This window comes from Triturus cristatus, chromosome 2_1, assembly GCF_964204655.1.
Source record: "Triturus cristatus chromosome 2_1, aTriCri1.1, whole genome shotgun sequence".
NCBI lineage: Eukaryota > Metazoa > Chordata > Amphibia > Caudata > Salamandridae > Triturus > Triturus cristatus.
The window spans coordinates 860,453,460-860,473,744 of NC_140581.1; the positions used below are offsets into that span (position 1 = coordinate 860,453,460).

General features: G+C 44.3%; 1 protein-coding gene and 1 long non-coding RNA gene across 4 annotated transcripts in view; one reads left to right on the top strand and one right to left on the bottom strand.

Annotated features, from left to right (window-relative positions):
* KANK1 (KN motif and ankyrin repeat domains 1) overlaps nucleotides 1–20,285 on the bottom strand; it is a 634,838-nt gene that overhangs the window by 268,587 nt on the left and 345,966 nt on the right. For all 3 annotated transcript variants that reach the window (XM_085632970.1, XM_085632973.1, XM_085632974.1), the window contains one exon: nucleotides 19,343–19,460. The gene's annotated coding sequence lies outside the window, so the exon portion shown is untranslated. The remainder of the gene's footprint in view (nucleotides 1–19,342; nucleotides 19,461–20,285) is intronic.
* LOC146865987 (uncharacterized) overlaps nucleotides 1–20,285 on the top strand; it is a 248,711-nt gene that overhangs the window by 73,745 nt on the left and 154,681 nt on the right. The window lies entirely within an intron of this gene.

A 20,285-nucleotide genomic window follows, 5' to 3' on the forward strand; every position in this document is an offset into this window, starting at 1 on the left:
TTGCTCCAAGGTCCTGGGGACAAGATAAATTAGACAGCTAAGTAGAGTGCATTTAGGTGAAGTAAAAAACAATAGCTAATACGTTTTCAGCAGGACAAGCACAGGGTGATTTACGAAGAGCAATTTTAAATTTGAACTAAAACAATTTCGAACTCCTCCACCACTTTTCCATAACCTCTCTGCACACATATTACATTCGGGTGAAAAAAACTACTGCAATACCAGATTTTAGAGGCCATGAACAAATCGACTTTGTAATCATTTATGAAGTTTTGCATGTCTACTAACAGATTAGGACGTTCAATAATATCTGAAAGTAAAGCTACTGAAGGACAGCAGAATGGTAAAATGAAAGAAGGTGAAAGGCAGTATTGAGAAAAAGATGCTATAAACATTTTAACAATGATTCGAAGTGATGCCCAATTGAACGCACATCAAATGTGATCTGCCTGCAAAACCTATGTCTTTTAGATAATTATTTTTCTTTTCAACAGTAATGGAGTTAAAAAATGCACCTCTGTTGCATTGGCAAAGAGGCCTACGCCTATGGCACCACCCAATGATTGGTTTGGCTGAGAGTATATCTTATTGTGTATCTTCAAAACATGAAATTAGCTATGTATAGACCACACACGTACAGAAATAACCTACCAGAAAAAACTTAAGGTCACATTCCCAAGTACTGAACTACACCAACATCAAGCTAAGTAATCCGGTATAACCAGAAATATAACATTGCACAATCTGTTTTAAAAGCAAACTATTGAGCCTTATGTTTTTATCTATGGTGCTCTGTTTAGGGTTGACATTTTGCCTTCTAGCCATTTGAGAGGGCTAGGACATACTTGAGGTTCTGAAACAGGTTGTCGGTTTGTGCTTATGCGAGTGATTCAAGAATTAAATGTGTTCTTGTGGAGGGCATTTTTGCATGAATAGTCACTTTGCTTTCTGTTAAGAGCACGCACTATGCAACATATGTTGGTATCAGATGGGGTGGGAGGTTCTTTGGGCATTGGGATAATGCTGCAAATCCAAAGGGTCAGGTTGGGATAAAAGAAGGGTGCTCTTCCATCACAGCATGTGGCACCTCCAGACTAAGTTCCGCAGCCCAAGTAAAGTGATAGGGAGGTTGGGATGCAAGCTTGAGAGCCCCTCTCCCCATATTTTTTGTTCATTTAATTTCCCTGAATCTCAGTGAGTGGAGTGTTGTTGGTTATTGGAGTAATATGCTCAATAGCAACTAATTTGTACCTAAACCGTGTCAGCGCAAAGATAAAAATTAAATGTGAGGGGAGTGTTGGTAAAACTAACTAGAGAGAACACAATACATGCTTGTGTAGTTTTACCAACACTCCCCTCACATTTAATTTTTTCTTTGCGATGAGCCCTCAGCTACACTCTGGCTCTCATTTGGTGGATTTAGAATATCCATGTAGAGTAGACATCAAAACATCCCTGTGCTCCTCCCTCTCAGAGAGGGGGTTGTAGCCCTCAGAGGAACTAGGTTTTCCTCTGAGAGGAGAATCCCAAATGATGAAGCATTCCACCTTTGGTGGGTGATGGATTTCGTCCTGAAAGGGATTATCCCACAGTTAGGTCTGTGCGATATTGTCAGTGTCTTCTTTTTCGTCTTTTTCTTTGATTAGACCCAAGGATTTTGTTTGGTACATTGATTGTGCTAGATTTGTCAGGGTGGTAAAGGGTGTGCATTTAAGGTTGCCTCGACATATTGTGAAGGACCCTTAGGAAGCTCTTTTAATGGTTGTCCGGGGTCTAGAGTCAAGTCTAAGCAAAGCAATCTTGATTGTTTTATTGTGAATTGAATGCACTCGGGTAAGGGGGGTTGCATAAATAGTTTTGAAGCTCACTGTACATCATGTGAGTAAACTGACATACAACCTATCTAGCGGACAATTACACTAGCATATACTGAAACATAATTATTTTAACATTAGCCAAAGAAGTAACACTTCTGCTACGAGACCACACCAATTATGGTCGCTCAAATCAACTGGTAATAAATGTCAGAAATGTGGAAAATATATTAATAAAATTACATCTCCTTCACTTTACACCAAGGTAAAACAAAAACAAATCCAGCTACATTCAAGAAAAAATAAAAACTCTAATCAATTTAATTCAAAATTCTTTATTCAATCTCATAAAAGCAGATCATAAACGATACAGTATTATATAAAACGATAGAAAATTGTTAAAAACCATGAATTCATGACAAATTGCAGGCAAAATTGTTTAAAACCAAAGTTTGCAATTAAAATACAATTTTTAAGAAGGATCCATTATGCGCTGTGTACAATAAGGCTCTTTTACCAAAAAAGGTTCAGACCCACATATAGAAGTTAAAAAATATTAAAAGTATCATTAAAACATCATTGATTTTCACAAGTGAAATGCACTTTTCAAAAAGGAGCCAACTGCAAAGCATTCTTCTGGCTGCTGTTGAAATATCAGAGCCACTCTACATTTGCTAACTTTTTTTCCCTGTAGCAGAGGCAGTAAACAGCGTCTGGTAAGAGGAGGATAATATTTACAAACAAGCATCTGCAATGCAATAGGTCTTGCATTTACGCAAGTTTGAGCTATTGACATTGTAAATTACAATGCCTTTTATGCATGTTTTGGTTGTTAAAACATAAATAAACGGCATTGTTATTTACAATGCCAATAGCTTAAACTCTCGTAAATGTGAGACCTATTGAATTCTAAATGCTTGGTTAAAAGTGTGGGTGGGGGGCGGGTTGCAAACAGAAGGTAGCAGAAGGAACAGAGACGGGGAGGGTGTGGGGAAGCAAAACTGAGGGTGCAGGTGTGGGGAAGCAAAAATTATGGTGCGGGTGGGGAAGGGGCACGGAGGACCCAGGGAAGTAAACTGTAGAGAAATGTGGCAGGCAGGGGGAGAAAAGCAAATGAGCGAGAGCAATGTTAAGCTGGGGGTGAAAGGACACCCTTTACAGGTGATCTGAGCCTAGGAGCAAAGCACAGCGAGCTGCCACTTTGGAACTGGAGAACTGCTCAGTAAAGCGCTCCAATACCTTCCGGACGGGTTCGCAGTTGCGGGAGAGTGTGTCCAAAGTGACATTTGCAGCCAGAGTTTTTCTTTTTTGGATCCATTTCACAGAGGAACAAATTGAGGAAAAAAGGTAAGAGCCCTTTGTTGAAATCATGGTTTTTAGCAATTGAGCGGAGGAGCAAACCTAAAGTATATGCATGTTTAACATAGCTGTTCATTCAGAAAATAAACACGCCTGATCTAGCGGAATTTACATCATGGACCTTTGACCTCCCTAAAGGCATCGCTAAGTTGCCAACTTCTGCCTCCCATGGCCCCTTGAAGATCTCCCCGCATGCTACAAGTTAAACAAGCTGGTGGCCACAACTGCGCCTGAGGGACCCTCCGGCCTTCCTGCAGTAAGAGAAACTCATTTAAGAAAATAGTGCTTACAGACTAAAGAAGATGTACCGTGCAACAACTAAAGTAAAAAGGCAAGTACTCATGGGAGGTTACAAATGAAGACAAGGCGGTACTAAGGAGGGACTAACAAGCCTACTAACGAATCAGAAGCCAGCATTTATGAAGGACAATGACAAATATGGGCAGAGTGGGCAGGGTTTCAAGTACTTACTCCAATACAGCATGGCTCGCAGAGCAGCGCATGCGCTGCCCAGGCTCGACCTAAAAAAGAACAAATTCAGGACAGTCTGACAGGAGTGCTCATCACAAGGGTACATATATAATTGGAAGCATATTGCCCTTGCGGAAAACGTAGCAGCCATTTAATGGACCCTTATCTAAAGCGGGTCAGCAGCATTCATTCCCATGAACCCTGGACGAAGATCAGATAAGGAGCCACCCCCTCTGTCGCCTGGAGGAGGCAATATTCCCTAACGGCTGGTTTCATTACTACAGTGCCCTCTCTCTGGGCCTGTCTGTGCGTGAGAAACCAATCCCTAACCCATTTTTTGTCCTGCTTTGCAATGCTCTCTGGCTGTTCGTATATATACGAGCAACCTAGGGCGAGGTGTGTCTTTCTAACATATGTAAGCGAAGGAATTTTGGGGCCCACGATTAAAGGAGAGGCAGTCTAGAAAAATTATCCGATTTATATCAGCCTCTTCATTCCGCCATATCGAGCACCAAAGCAACAGCGGGCAAGAATTGAGTCCTACACGCAACCCAGACCTAGCTCCAGAGGAGATGCAAAATCTGAGGTAGAAGGGGGAACCCCCCCACACCCAAGCCTGCAAAATCTATTTTCCTCCACTCGCACACTGCTCACATCTCTATGGCCCCAGACCCCCTACCATAGGTAAGACACTTTCTCTTGCATATTTCTAGGATAGGTGCGATGGGTATTTTCCCTATGAAAAACCCTACTCAACACTGCTTGATCCCACTTCTGAAATACCTCAACCAAAACCAAAAGTACGAAAATCCCCCTCATCTTTAATAATATTATATCTAGGGCTCCCAGTTTTTCATTTTTACTATTTTTTACAGATAAAACTACATTTTCCTGTCTGTATTTATTTTTAAATACAGAAAAATACAGATAATGGGTCTTCTTTGGATGATTCTCAATCAAGGGTGCCAGGCAGGGATGTGGAATTCCTATAGCCTGACGCCCGGAAATATTGTTTGGGGTCAAGGGCAAAAAGGTTTCATGTGTAATTTGTCCTTGGGACACATAGGCCCAACCCCCTGCAGCACAAAACCTTTGGCTGCCAGTTTGCAGTACCACATTTTGGATCAGGGAAGGGCACTGTCTGCAGTTAAGGTAATATTTTTTCACATCTGTTAATGGTGTTCAAACTTGTATTTATGGTTGATGAATTGAAAGCCTTTATTGTTAGGGTGAGCGCTCCAAGTAAATGTTGTAAGCTCCGACTGCACTACTGACAGTGGTTGCAGTATAAAAATGTGTACACACGTTTTCAAAGTTTAGCAATATGAGGCAATGTATAATGCTCCCAGAATTCTCTCTGGTGTGATGCAAATATTTGCAAAAGATTGAAAGCAAGATTGAGGATTCCTTGCTTCCAATAAATAAAATATTCATTAAAAAATTAAAGCAGGAAAAAAAACATTTTGCTAAACTACTGTAAAATTTCAGGTACTATTATTTTGCAGAATCATTTAGTAACACGTGCTGATGCATGCTAGTATTTCCCAAAAATATTCATAATATTCATAATGGAAAATCAGTGTAACCAGTTTCACTAAGATTATAGGAAACAAAAATAAACAAGCATTGGCAAAGCCAGTAGTAGGTCTGAAATTGGTGGTTAGCTTTTTAGTTTTGTCAATGAGTGACTTGTTTTGGCAAGGTTTCTGTAAAACCTTATTGGTGTGGGAGCTGCCGGGCCATCGCCATTATAACAAACATTGGCAAACGCAAAAAAAATATTGGGTCTCAATATTGCCACATTAGTTACAGGCACTGAACAAAACTACTGTGTGTGCCGATATGCTCCTTGTGAAAGAGCAGAATGCGGTCACTCACAGTGAAGCCAGCCGATACAGAGAGAGAGACTGAATTTTAATACACACAAATAGTCACGGTTAACGGCAGAACATATTAGGGGCCCAAATATTAAAGAAAGTCTCAAAAGTGCACCCAGGGTATATGTTATTGTTATATTATTAATCACTCCTAGCGCGCACGGATACTCGAGTGTCCAGGCGCGAAAGTCAGCAGCAAAATGCAGGAGCTGAGAGGAGCGGTGGGTTGATTAAAAAGCAAGGTCTTTAGCTGCTTCTTAAACAGCCTGAGATCTTGAGTATTACGTAATTCATAAGGAAGGGAATTCCAGGCCTTGGCTGCCTTAAAAGAAAGAGAGCTACCTCCCCTGTTCATGTAAGACGAAAACGAGGGATGACTACAAGACGTAGTGCGGCAGATCGCAATTGTCTTCAGGGGGCGTAGAAGTCAAAGCGACTCCTAAGCTACGGCGGCCCAGATTTGTAGAGGGCACCATGGGCAAGAGTGAGAACCGTGAACTGGACACGTTGCACCACGGGGAGCCAATGCAGGTCCCGTAGATTTTGCTTTATGCTAGATCTGCCAGGGATACCAAGCAGCACTCTAGCTGCTGAGTTTTGAATAATTTGCAACTTTTTCAGCTGGTATCCAGGCAGGCCAATATACAGTGCATTAGCATAGTCAATACGCGACAGAATGAGGGCGCGACTCACCATTTCCTTGGCTGGTCTGGGTAACAGTGGCAGGAACTTCCTAAGCGATTTCAATGTGCCAAAGCACACTCCGGCCAATTTTTTTTATCTGCGTAGAAAACCGGAGGTCCTCACTGAACTAAACCCCCAGATTTTTAAATGGGTTGCCAACAGAATTGGGCCTGGGACACTCTGTGGGCCAAAGATCCTCCCTGAATTGAGGGGGAAAAGACTCATACAGAAGTACCTCTGACTTGTCCTCATTGCACTTGAGCTGAGCCTGTGAAAGCCAGTTAAAAACGGCTGAAAGGCAGTTTTTGACTAGATCCGGGGACATGTCGTTTTCCTTCCACGTGAAGAGGAGCTGAGTGTCATCTGCGTAGGCTATAATCTTAGCCCCCAGCTCCTCCACCAAATAGATCAGAGGAGTGTCCTTGCATTAAGTACAGCTATACAGCTTTTGTGAATTCCCAAATATATATACAGAAGTAGGACAAGAAATAGTACTCCTAAAAAATATTTGTGAACTGCATTTTAGCATGAGCAAATCTGCATGTGTAGATTTGCTCATGTAAAAATCTGAGTGTTTGCAAATTCACTTTCCCTCCACTTTTTTCCCTCAACTCTGGAAAAAGGTTTACGTCTGCCATGGTCAGGAGTAAATTTCCAACATTTCTCATTATGGGTTGTTGATAAAACATGCAACTTAGTAGGTTTGCACAGACTCAAAAGGGCATTCTAACCCTGGAACTATTGCTTACCAGTACCTTCAGCCCCAGTACGTAGATCTGCGGAAACGTGGCAACATAAGGGGATTGCAAGTATTCAAAAACTACTATGGTACGAGCTCTGGCATAATCAGAGAGGCTATATCCGAGCTCTTATATAATGAGATTGCTGCCATAAGTTGTTGATGCACTACATGGCACTTTGTTACAGGACAAGTAGATTTATGAAGCAACCTGCCCCATGGACAAGTAGATATTTTATTACATTCCACACCTCTGAGTACTATTGTAAAATAATTCAAACAGCCAGTTTTTAGATTGTAACAGTTGCCCCATTTGATAAATTGACACAAGTATATATATACACTTTAGCTTAATCAGAGAAATTCTTGTGTGGATTTGTCAAGAGTGTTAACATTGTGTAGGCGCATCCAGTAAAAGCTGTAGCCCCATTCTAAATCTCATATGGAACCTTTAGGAGGTAAAAACAAAATAAAATGGATAGATCAATTACATACATATCTAAACCTGAAGTTCAAGAGTCGTTGAAGACTGAAATTAGGTGCACATTCCAAAAGCAGACACAAGCAAAAAAGGCACAGTAAGTGTTGCGGAGAAATTTAAAATGTAATTATCTAGTTAGGTCTTACTTTCCTAACAGCGCTAGTTGCCTGGTTTGAAAAGACCTATTTTGGGCTTTCAAGAACTTGCGGTGGCCCTACATCTGACTCACAGCTTACCACTGACTGGCTTTGTTGTCCCTTTCGTTTGCTTGCTTGTTATTCTATGGCTTTACTTGTTCATCTTGTGTTTTTCTCTCCCCGAGGCATAGCCTCTTTAACATCCTTTTGTTTGGCTGACTTGTATGCTCCCACTACCCACTTTTAGGGAACTACTTTTTAAGTCGAGCCTGGTCAGCGAATGCACTGCTCTGCGAGGCATGCTGTATTGAGGTATGGAATAGAGGCTCCGCCCAGCTTTTCAATCGGCTCCTACTCCTAACCTTTCTAAATTGTTGCTTTTCATTCGTGAATAGGCTTAGTAGTTCCGCCTTGGTACCGCCTTGTCTGCATTTGTAACTTCCCATAAGGACTGGACTTTTTACATGTGTTACTCGGTCTGCTTCATGTAGTCAGTGAGCACCGTTTCCTTTAATGATCTTCCCCAGTTCCACCCACGATGTTGCAGCACACGGTCTGCTTTTATATTGTTATTAGTAATGTATTTAATTTACAGCGCGGTCCACTTTAACTATAGCGGGTGTGCTTATTTATTAAATTTACAGCGATGTCCGCTTTCACTTTAGCGGCCGCGCTACAGAACCTTTCTTTATTATTTTTTTTCTTTTTGGGTGAAAGCGCCCCATACCGCACTTTCACTTTGTTTGCCGCGCCCCTTTCCTTAGATGCTGCTCACAGTAACCTGAATACGGTGAGCAGCGTCTAAGGAAAGAAAACAAGTTACTTACCTGTAACTTTGGTTCCCCAGTATTGGTAACTTTCATAGATTCTCATGCTTTGTATCATTCCCCGTCGTCGGAATGGGAGCCTCGGTAAACAAAAATATATACATATATATATATCATAACCATAGAAACAAAAGAGAAAAATAGGCCTAGGCCTCATCTACTTTTGTAGTATATCACCCTCTTTGTGCAAAAGAGCCCAAACTTTTGCCAGGACCAATCAGCACAGCCTCACCCTCTGGAACCTTCCTGAGAGAGCTCAGAGCCTCAGATTTTCGTAGCCGTTGTGCCAACAGCCACTACCTCAGTAAACCGGCAGAGCTTTCCCAGGGGAGGTGGGTGGGCGCATGAGAATCTATGAAAGTTACCAATACTGGGGAACCAAAGTTACAGGTAAGTAACTTGTTTTCTTACCCCAGTATTGGAACTTTCATAGATTCTCATGCTTTGTATCAGAATAGTAAGCAGTACATCAGAAAAGCACATTTGGAAGACACATGGCCTTACACAACCACCTCAGTGTACATGAAAAAACAATCATTACTGAAACCAAATGTGCTTACCAGGATGGAGGGATTGTAGGGAAAGCTCACCTCTCACTGGAAAAGATTCCGGAGGACTGCTTGACCAACAGCAGCTTCATCTCGTCCCACAGATTCCAGGCAGTAGTGCTTCGTGAAGGTGTGTACACTGCTCCACGTTGCTGCCCTGCAAATGTCCTTGATCGCAACTCCAGCAAAGAGAGCCACTGAAGACGCCATCGCTCTCGTAGAATGAGCCCGGGCCCTTTTATCCAAAGGTTTGCCCGCAGCCTGATGACAGTATTGAATTGCACTGGAGATCCAGCGGGAAATGCCACTCTTGGCGAGTGGCAACCCCTTCCGTGGTGCACTGTAGGCAATAAATAGCTGAGTAGACTTCCTGAAAGAGCGTGTGCGCTCGAGATAGAATTTCAGACATCTCTGGACATCCAAAGAATGCAATGCTCGTTCCGCCTGGGTGGAAGGACGCGTAAAAATGGCGTTCAAAATTAAGGGTTCATTCAGATGAAACTCCGAAGGCACCTTCGGGATGAATTTTGGGTTGGTTCTCAAAATCAGCACATCCCTCTTGAACTGCAGAAAAGGCTCCACTATAGAGAGAGCCTGGAGTTCACTAACCCTCCTAGCCGAAGTTAATGCCAAGAGAAGGGCTAGTTTCCACGACAGGAACTTCAAGTCTGCTTTGTGAATTGGCTCAAAGGGCGCTTTCATCAGTTGAGCCAGTACTAGGTTAAGCTGCCAGATAGGAGGGGGTGGTCGGACCGGAGGATACATCCGAAATAACCCCTTAAGGAACTGCTTAACAATCCTTGCGGACCATAGAGATGGCCCCGATGACTTCCGTCGAAAATGGGATATGGCAGCCAGATGTACCTTGACAGAAGAGTGCGCCAGACCTGATTTAGCCAGAGACAGGATGTAAGGCAAAACCTGATGTGGCCGGGACTTATAAGGATGGAGTTTATTCCTGTTGCACCATAGACAAAATCTCTTCCATTTTGCCCTATATGTCTTATTAGTGCTTGGCGCCCGCGCCTGAGATAAAACATCCCTGCACTCCCTGGAGAGATTCAGATGACGGAATTCTCTGTGTTCAGGAGCCACGCTGTCAAGTGAAGTGACTTCGGATCCGGATGGAGCACCTGCCCCTGATCTCGCGACAACAGAGATGGAATCAGTGGCAAGCGAATCGGGCGATCCTGGGAGAGAAGCAGGAGTTCCGTGAACCAGAACTGCTGCGCCCATGCTGGAGCAATGATAATCATCTTGCATGGTTCCGCCCTGACCTTCCTGAGAACTCGAGGAATGAGGGGAATGGGAGGAAAGGCGTAGCAAAATGCGCCGAACCAAGCAATCGAAAGGGCATTCCCCAGAGACCCTTGATGGGGAACCTTGCTTGCGTAAAACCGGCACTTGGCGTTCTCCGGGGACGCAAAGAGGTCTATGGTCGGAGGTCACCATCTCTTGAACACTGCCTCCAGCGTGGCTTGATGTAACTCCCACTCGTGAGTCACTTCCGTCTGTCGACTTAGAGCATCCGCTGTGATGTTGAGACACCCTGCTAGGTGCTCGGCTTGCAGAGTGATCCTGTGAGAGATCGCAAAATCCCAGATCGTCTGAGCTTCCTTGGACAGAGTCCGCGACCTTTTTCCCCCCTGCTTGTTGATATAGTGCATGGCCGTCGTGTTGTCTGTCCGGACCAGCACTGCACGATTCTGAAGTCTGGGAAGGAACGCCAGCAAGGCTAAGTGAATGGCCCTCAGCTCCAAGAGATTGATGTGGCGTAGTCTGTCTGCTGGACTCCAGTGACCGCTGACCTGAAGCTCCTGGAGTACAGTTCCCCATCCTTCTAAGGAAGCATCTGTGGTCACCACCATAGGCGAAGGAGGAATCCGAAACGTCAATTCTCCTGCGATGTTCTCCTTCACCAGCCACCACTCGCAGGCTTTGCGCATAGCAGGTGTTATCCACACCTTGTCGTTGAACGACCCTTCTGCCTGGCGCCATTGTTTGTCGAACTCCTCCTGCAGAGGACGCATATGAAGCCTGCAATGCGGTATTAAAGGTATGCAGGATGAGATTGATCCGAGTAAGGACTTGTACCGTCGAACCGATACATATTTCCTGTGCAGCATTTGACGAGCGGAGGCAGTCAGTTTGCGTTGACGCTCCTCAGAGGGATGAGCGGTGCATAGTTTCGTGTCCAGAATAGCCCCAAGGAACTTTCGTGACCTGGAGGGTATCAGCACCGACTTGGACCTGTTGAGCTGAAGACCCAAATGGGCGAACAACCGTATGCAAGTTGAAACAGCCTGAGAAGTCGCCTTGAACGACGGAGCCTTGACGAGCCAGTCGTCCAAGTATGGGAACACTTCCAAGGACTGCTTCCTTAGAAAGGCCACAACTGGTGCCAGCATCTTCGTGAATATCCGAGGTGCCGACCGAAGGCCAAACGGAAGCACCTTGAACTGAAAATGGCTCTTGCCTACTGTGAAGCGTAGATATTGCCTGTGAGCTGGGTGGATCGGAACGTGGAAGTATGCATCCTCCAAATCCAGAGACGCCAAAAAATCTCCCGGATTCAGTAGCCATAGAATATCTTGGAGAGTGACCATCCGGAAAGAGAGTTTGATGATAGGTGTTGAGCTCTCTTAGGTCTAGTATAGGACGCCATGTATCTTCCGTCTTCCGAACCAGGAAGAACCTGGAATAAAACCCGTTGCCCCTTTGCGAAAGAGGTACGGGCTCTATCGCCCCCTTGATGAAAAGTTGGTGGGCTTCGAGATGCAACAGTCGGAGATGTTTTGATGGACCGGCGTCCGTAGCCCTTGTTGGAGGAAGATCTTGGAACTCCAACGTATGGCCACTCTGAACAATATTTAAGACCCACCGGTCCGATGTTAAAAGAACCCAGCTGTCCAGACAAAAAGAGATCCTGCCCCCAACCGGTGTTCTTGGCAGGGGAGGAACAGTAGCCAGAGCCAGGAGGCCGCTATTGCCTCTTGGCGTTGTCTCGTCCTTGACGATTCTGACGTCCTCTCTGGGACTGCCGAGAGAAAGACGCCGAATGACCTTGGCGTTGGCTGGAGTATTGACCTTTATAGGACTGTCCTGATTGTGTGGAATACTGACGTTGGTTTCCTCTGTAATCAGAAAACCCTTGACCACGTGCTCCTCTGAATGGCACCTTGCGATAATTCAACGACCCCAAGGACTTCGCTGTGTCCGTGTCCTTCTTTATGCTTTGGAGGGCGTCATCCACATGCTTACCAAAAAGCATCTCCCCGTCAAAGGGAAGGTCCAAGATCTTATTCTGGACCTCCTGGCGAAACCAGGTCGCCTTCAACCAGCCTTGACGGCGCAAGACCGCTGACCCTGCCAAAGCCCTGAAAGCAGTAGAGGCTATGTCCATCGCACAGTCAATGACTTCCGAAGAGCATCTTTCCCCTTCCATTAGAACCTGCTTGGCTTCCTCCTGACTCGACTCTGGTAGCTGGTCCATAAACGGCTCCATGTCGCACCACATCTGGCGGTCGTACCTGCCTAGAATAGCCAAAGAATTAGCCGCACGCACCAACAAGCTGGCCATGGTGGAGAATCTTTTTCCCACATTGTCCAGCCTCCTGCCTTCTTTGTCCGGAGGCGTGGTTAACGGAGTGGACGGATTCTTTGACTTGCTTTGTGCGGCCTGAAATATTACGGAATCCAGCTTAGGTTGTCCTAGGAGACATGCAGGACTGCCCTCAGGGGCCTTGTATTTCTTCTCCAGCCGGGGAAGAACCGGGATGACCGTCGCCGGGTTCTGCATCGTCTTAATTCCCTCATCCCAGACATGTTCTATGATGGGAATTGATCTGACCGACTTCCTATATTGTGCTTTAAAGTCATATAGGAAACAGTCTGACTGCTCCACTGTAAGGGGCAGACCAAACCTCTTGGATGCCCGTTCCATCAAATTATGGAAACCACCAATATCTGCTGGAGGCGATATATGTGTCTCCTGGCCCACAGCATCCGGATCCTGCATACCAGTGTCATCAGGGTCCCCATCCGGATCCCCTGGATCAGTAAGGGGGATCACATGCCCCTCATCATCCTCATCTGTATCCAAATCTTGTGTGTCTTGATTGGCAGGTTCCGAATATGACGACTGAGGAACCACCAACGGTACCACCGTTGAAGTGGTACGAGGTATATCCTTAGGCAGAGGTGGCAAGTCCATTGCCATGTCTCGCGGTACCACAGACGTAGAAGGACGCACCGGTGTGAGGTCTGGGAGTGATGGAAAACGAGCTTTATAGTCTTGCAGCATCATTTGCAAATCCATCACTAAAGCCACTGGCAAGGCTATCATATCCTGCCTCAGAGAGCGGGGTTGTACTTCCTGTGAAAAGCTTTGTCGCCCCTGCTGCACCTCTGGACCATAAAACTCCTCAGTATCTGTGTCCTGCTGTTTCACATTCAGGTCTGAAGGGCTGTAGGCGTCCCCATACTGCCCATCCTCTTCCTCCTCCTCCGAGTCATCAAGAAGCATGGATGGTGGCAAAGGCGTGACCCGCCTAGGGGAAGTCATGCCCGGCGTAATTTTTAACCTCTGGATGGCAAATCCCGAATTCTTCGTCGTCGAGTCGTTGCCAAAGGGATTCCATGCGTCGACGAACTCGACGACGACATCGTCGACTGAAGGGTAACCGTCGTCGACGGGGCGAGAATTGTCGTCGACGATGAGGACGTCGACGATACCGGAATCGTCGTCGACGGTAAGGTCGTCGACAGAGTCTTCTTCTTCGTCGACGGAGCATGTTTCATCGTCGATGGGGCAACCGTCGACTGTCTCGTCGACGAACTCGTCGTCATCAACATCGACGAACTCGTCGTCGTCGTCATCATCGATGTGTTCTTCGTCGTCGACACCGCCGTCGAAGACGAGAAAGAAGCCGTCGTAGACGATGAAGTAGATATCGTCGACGGTCCCGTCGACGACCCCATGGAAACAGTCTTAACTATGGAGATCGTCGTCGACGTACCTGCTTTAGCCAGCGTCGACGGGCGCTGTTTCTTCACTGGAACTGTCAGAGGAGTTCCTGCAACATGTTTCTTCACAGGTTTCTACTTTTGGGACGGAGGAGAAGATGTTGCAACCTCCTTCTTGTCCCTAAGGGCTACGTCCACACCAGCAGCCCGTCCCTGCCTCTCCTTTACACTTCCGTGAGGAGATTTCATGGGACCAGCCTCCTCAGACCTTTCAGAGATCCCGTGAGGGGCTTTGAGAGGGGGTTCCGCAGAGGTGGAGGGAGATGACCTACCCCTCTTCCTAGATCTCCTGGAGGAGGTACCAGAGACTGAATCCTCCTCATCCGAAGAGAGAACCTCCGTCCTGGTCTTTAGCTTCTGCAGCCATGTCAGCAACCGACCCTCTCTGTCTCTCAAGGTTTTGGTAGAGAAGGTCCGACAAATTTTACAGTCTGTGGCCTTGTGTTCCGGGTATAGGCAGTAAATGCAGTTTTCATGCTTATCTTCCACAAACAGTCTCTTCTTCCCACAAGAAGCACAAGATCTGAATAAGGCTTTCTTCTCCTTTTCTGACATTATGTCACAAAAGATGGCAAATAAAGATGTCTAATAGTAAAGTTCTGAGAAACTGAGCAGAGCTCAGTGGAGACTCCCTAGCACAACGTGCGGTAGAAAAATCTGAGGCTCTGAGCTCTCTCAGGAAGGTTCCAGAGGGTGAGGCTGTGCTGATTGGTCCTGGCAAAAGTTTGGGCTCTTTTGCACAAAGAGGGTGATATACTACAAAAGGAGATGAGGCCTAGGCCTATTTTTCTCTTTTGTTTCTATGGTTATGATATATATATATATATATATATATATATATATATATTTTTTGTTTACCGAGGCTCCCATTCCGACGACGGGGAATGATACAAAGCATGAGAATCTATGAAAGTTCCAATACTGGGGTAAAGGGCGTGGCCACCATTAAAGTAGTCTTGCATTTGCGAGTGCTTGAGCTATTAGCATTAGAAAGGACAATGCCTTTTATATATGTGTTGCTTTTAAAAACACATCAATAAAAGGCATTGTCATTTACAATGCCAATAGTTTATACTCTCGCAAATGCGAAACCTATTGCGTTGAAAATGCTTGTTTCTTTTTGCTTAGGCACTCCATGAGTGCATGTGTTTTATTGTTCTCTCCTTTGTGTGCTTGTCCCCCCTTCCAAACAACATCCCCCGAGCTCTATGTTGGTGTGTCCCTTGTGTTGCAAGCTCTCTCTCTCGCACGCTCTCTCATGTGCTTCTTCCCCTTGCTAAACTTTCTCGCCTGGTGTTGCTTTCTTGCTTGTGTGCTTTTCCACCACTTCCTATATTGCTCTCCATTGTGTGCTGCTTTTCCTCTCTCACCCTGCCCACTAGCAGTTGCTTGTGGCCACTCACTCGTCTGTTGCCCTCCCCCAGGACTTTTAAAAAAAAATATTTCATGTTTTGTCATTTTTGGGGGAGGACCAGGCAGCAAACTGCTGCCAAACCCTCTGCTATAAAAAAGCCCTTTTGCACTACTTTTATTTCTATTCCAATTGGGTCCCGAGGTATGCATGTAATGATACATGCGTACGAAAATGTGTCAACATAGCAACAAAGCCACTGCGGCCGCATCAACAAATCCTTTTTTTTGCTTTTTCTCCTTTTTCTTTTGCCCATGTTGCACAGCATCTTGCCTCCATTATTTCATTTGGAGGGTTCTGAAGTACCAGTGATTGACCCGGAAGTACTGCCACGGTAGAAGACACTATCGCATAAGGCATGCCAAGGAGCAGCTAAAGATTATTAAAATTATTCTGGGATGTGATTCCAAAGAAAGACGAACATGTGAAAGCACAGCAGGTCTAAAGCTGCATTTTGTCACTTGGTTCACCGACTGGTGAACAAGGAGATTGGTATTCATTTATAAGACAAGATTGAGCTTGATGTTCCATGTCCTGAGGAGAACCTGACATTTATGTCCTAAGGGTTCGAAACGCGTTGACTATTTGTTAGTCTATACCAAATAGGTGTCCATGAAAACAAGTAGACCGCGTGATGCTCGCTACTGACTAGGTGTATAAAGATTACAAATTTAAAAGTGAGCACAGTTGGTCCACCATTTGGAAATTGACCTCTGAATGAAAAAAACGAAAATGTTTTGTATTGAAATAAGCTTCAGAAGTACAGATTAATGTAAACCGGAAGATCTAAAATTTGTAGAGAACATGAGCTGTACAGATTAATGGTTTATTGTTAAAAACTTTGATTGAAATTTTTTTGATTGAAAATGTATCCCAATTTTTTTGTCTTTGTGTTAAGTGTCGTTGTGTTGTCTTCAGTGTAGTTCAACTCACATTTTATGTGTAATGTTGATATTTCTAAAAAACAAATGTTTTTGCAATATAAAAAATAATAAAGATTAGGCTTAACCTCTTGAGTGCCCATGACGAGCTGGTCTCGTCATGGGCCGCGGTTGCGCTGTGCCCATGACGAGACCAGATCGTCATAAACCCCGCCCGCTAATGCAACGGCCGGCACAGGGCGGGGAAAGGGGCGGGCACTCAAGGGGTTAAAGATATTTGATAAAGAAAAATAAAAAAATCCCATTTTCCCCATCCAGTGTGTTTTGGTCGTCTGGTTGTTGGTTTAAATGTGAAATTTGAGTGAGCATCAGTATTGGCAGCTTTTCTGTTGGTTAATTAGAAGTACCAGTGATTGGTAGCATGTGGTGCTGGACTTACCACAGATCTCAGCTGAGTACACTTACTAGTGTTTGGAGTTCTGTTTGCCTGTAGTAACTTTACACTCAAAGTAGGCTGCACCCCCGGTTTTAGAGGGTGAAGACATGTTAATCTACATTTTGTAGTACATTTGCAATTGGAATTGGTGAATAGCCAAAAGCTATAGATTTTTAACAAAATGTAAGAGTAAATTTACAAGTGTAGTTTTACTCATGTGTAAATTTTCCTTTGTGACTAGGCCCCTGAGATTCTACAAGTCACGAGAATCATGAATAATGCATCAGATAAGGCATACGTAATGGGAGGTGGAATAAGATGGCCTTGGATATACGCAATTTGTGTGCACGTGTTATTTTGTTTGTTGTAGTTTTCTATATCATAAACTTGACCAAAAGGTATAGCCAGTGCTTTAAATGGGCCGGTACTGTCCGGTACAGATTACCGCCACTTTTTAGGTCTCGCCTGGCATAGACTGCGCAGATATGCGCAGTCTCACTGGCGAGATTTAATGATTTAGAGTAGCTTTCACTAGCGGGGGGTTTAAGCCCCGCCCCTCTTTTCGATTGGCTGGCATCACCGTTTATGCTAAACGGTGGCCAGCCATTGGAAAAGAGCGTCCAGTGACGTACACTTTTCTCTTTTAGAGCCGTCCCAGTTGGACTGGCTCAGTTGCCTTACGTGTGTGGTAAAAGCTTTCTTATCTTTATGGAGCCATGTGTTTCAAACACATGGCCCCATAAAGACAAGAAACCTTTCATGGCAGAAGGAAAGCAGGCAGCATGTTTATTTTTGCATCGTACTTAAAGTGACAGCGCAATGCAAAAATAAACAGTGACTGACTGGCGAGCGCTTTTTTGCGTGCGTTTTTTCCTTGTTTATTTTGGGAGGGAGAATACCGGCACTTCAAGAGAAATGCTTTACTTTTAATTGGAGAGTACCGGCACTTCTCGGAAACAATCAGGTACTCTGCTACAGAGTACCTGCACTTTTATTTTTCCATTTCAAGCACTGGGTATAGCAGCTCTTTACATGAGCACCAGTGAGTACACAAGGTCACATTAATTATTTTTTACGGCACTTGGAGAATAGGTGATTTGCCCAGAAACACAGTATATTGGGCATGACGCCGAGACTCTAACCTGCTTCCCCAGTTCCACAGCAGCTCAACCATAACGCCACATCCTCTCCCCTTATGCGTAGGTGCAGGAAATGTAATATTCAGTCATGGAACAATTCGAATTTTCCCTGATTTGAACCAACTGCATTAGGTTGTCACAAATGCAACAAGCTGTCAAAAAAAGAGCTGTTTCTTTAGGCAAGTGTGCAAATATGGTTTAGAGAGTACCACTGTTTGGAATCTGAAGTATGTTGGTCCACTGCTCAGTGATGGTTTTTGCCGACCCAGCACTTTAAATATGGCACCTACCCAGCAAATCTGCAGTGCTGGGAGCGGAGTTGCCGCAGAGGCAGCTCCCTTCACAGCATGGAAATCATCACCAGACATATAGGGACCTCTAATTACTAATTGTCCATTCTGGTTGATGACCTGTCCATAGTGCAGCTGCAAAATGTCAATTTGGAGTTAAATAATTTAACGTTTGAGAGTTTCTTCTACAAAGTATTTATCTGGGGATTGTTTTTGAATAGACCAATGTCCTTCTCTCTTTAAAGGCAATGCCCTTCCCCTCTTTTTAGTTCTTACTACTTACCCCACGTGAGTCCAGATCTCGTTTCATGGGAAACCAGATCCAAGGCAAACAGTTTTTTACATATGTTTCATACCTCATACATAGTGGTTATAATTGGCAAAAGGTTGTGATTTACCACTTTTGGCACAGACACTGCGAGGTAAACAGGAGAGGATCCCATACGTCTCATACAAGGGTGAGGTTCAGCAGCCTGAGTAAGTGATACACTGAACAAATGAGGTATGCAATAGCCCTTTTTCTGAATATACCTTTCAACATATCCCAACTTCAGGCAAATCATTTACAAATAAACAGTCCTGTGTTTTATATGAAAGTTGTAAGTACTCAAAGAGTACAGTCATGAATAGTACGGCCCAATGCATTGTAATTTTTCTTTCTTTTATGTAATGCTGTACTTGTGCAATGTTCAGTAGTATCCTTTTCATGAACGTAAGTCGCACATGAAATCTTTTGTCAGTCATTTATATAACACAGCAAATAAACCTGCATGGAGTACACATTCTTAGGAAACTAAATGTTTCTTTCATGAAAAGAAATTATCTACTGCGTCGAGAACAATAAATATAATTCTACATATTTAAGTCAGTAAGAGGAATTCACATCAACACAGTCAGCAAACTCATAGAAGAGCTTCAGAATATGAAAATTGTGATTTGTCTAATCACCTCAAAGGATGTGGCAGGCTTAGTTGCACACTCCCTTGAACTGAGTGAGCTACTCAGAGTAGAATACCAACATGGAACTGATCTTCTTTGGAGATAGAAACATCCAGGAGAATTATTATATGTACAGTATAAGTTTTCTACCAGAGCTCCAGTGTACTCTTCAGTTTCTCCAGTGCCCCTAAAACATTTAATACTATGCATGGCAATTAACCCATTTGAACTAAGGGTAAAGCCCCTTACACCGTCAAGCACACTTACAGTTCATCTAGCCTTACCAAAGATTGCTTTCATCTTGGCAGCTCGTCAGTGTCACCACTTAATGTCACTCTGCCGAACTGGATTCTGCCGCATATCACACTCTGAAGATATGCTCATCAACCTCTCATCGAGTCTCTGTAACAAAAGAAAAGGCGCTATTATTCGAGGGCCTTTGATGTGATGTGTCTTCGTCAATAAATAAGAAAGGGCTCCCAGAAAATCTCAGGATAGGACACAAATACACTCATGTTAGTCCAGCTGAAACAGGGCAGAGTGTCCACAAAGAGAACAATATTTCTCGAAAAATCTCTTTAAAGGAACCAGGCAGATGTCCCACAAGCCAACGTTCTCATACTTCTTCTGATAGTATTAATGCCCCAAGTGTGTGAGGGCCCGTTTTGTGGGGTAGGAATGGGCCAAAAATGTGACAGTGTTAAGATCACATGGACACTACACTTACTTCACACAGTCACAGTTCTGAACCGTTCTGCTGGGGCTTCTGCTTGTACCTACAAACTACAGAAATTTCCGTCATATGAGGGAATTCCCTTTTTTTAACCAAAGTTTGGAGTTTGTGGACCGCTCTATGCATGCTGCACCAGTGGGATGCACTAACTAGGACTCGCATTGATGTGTCGTTTTCAGAGATGTCTGAGGTTGGTGGGTTTCCTTGGGTGCTGGCTGAGCCAGAAACCAAATAACGCAGCTGCAATATTCCAAAACTCAAACTACTACAATTTTATTTTGCTTTCTACAGTCATATTTTGTTTTCTTTCCTTTCCAAGGTGACTTTTGTGGAATATCGTTTTAAATCTAGAAAAGCTTGTGGAACGCAAGATGGTGTGACATTTGTCAGGATTCATCCAAAGAGAAAATAAAATTCATAAGACAGGGGAAAGAATGGTTGTGCCCAAGATAATACATCAACAGGTGACCCTGGGACAGAACTCAGAATGATAA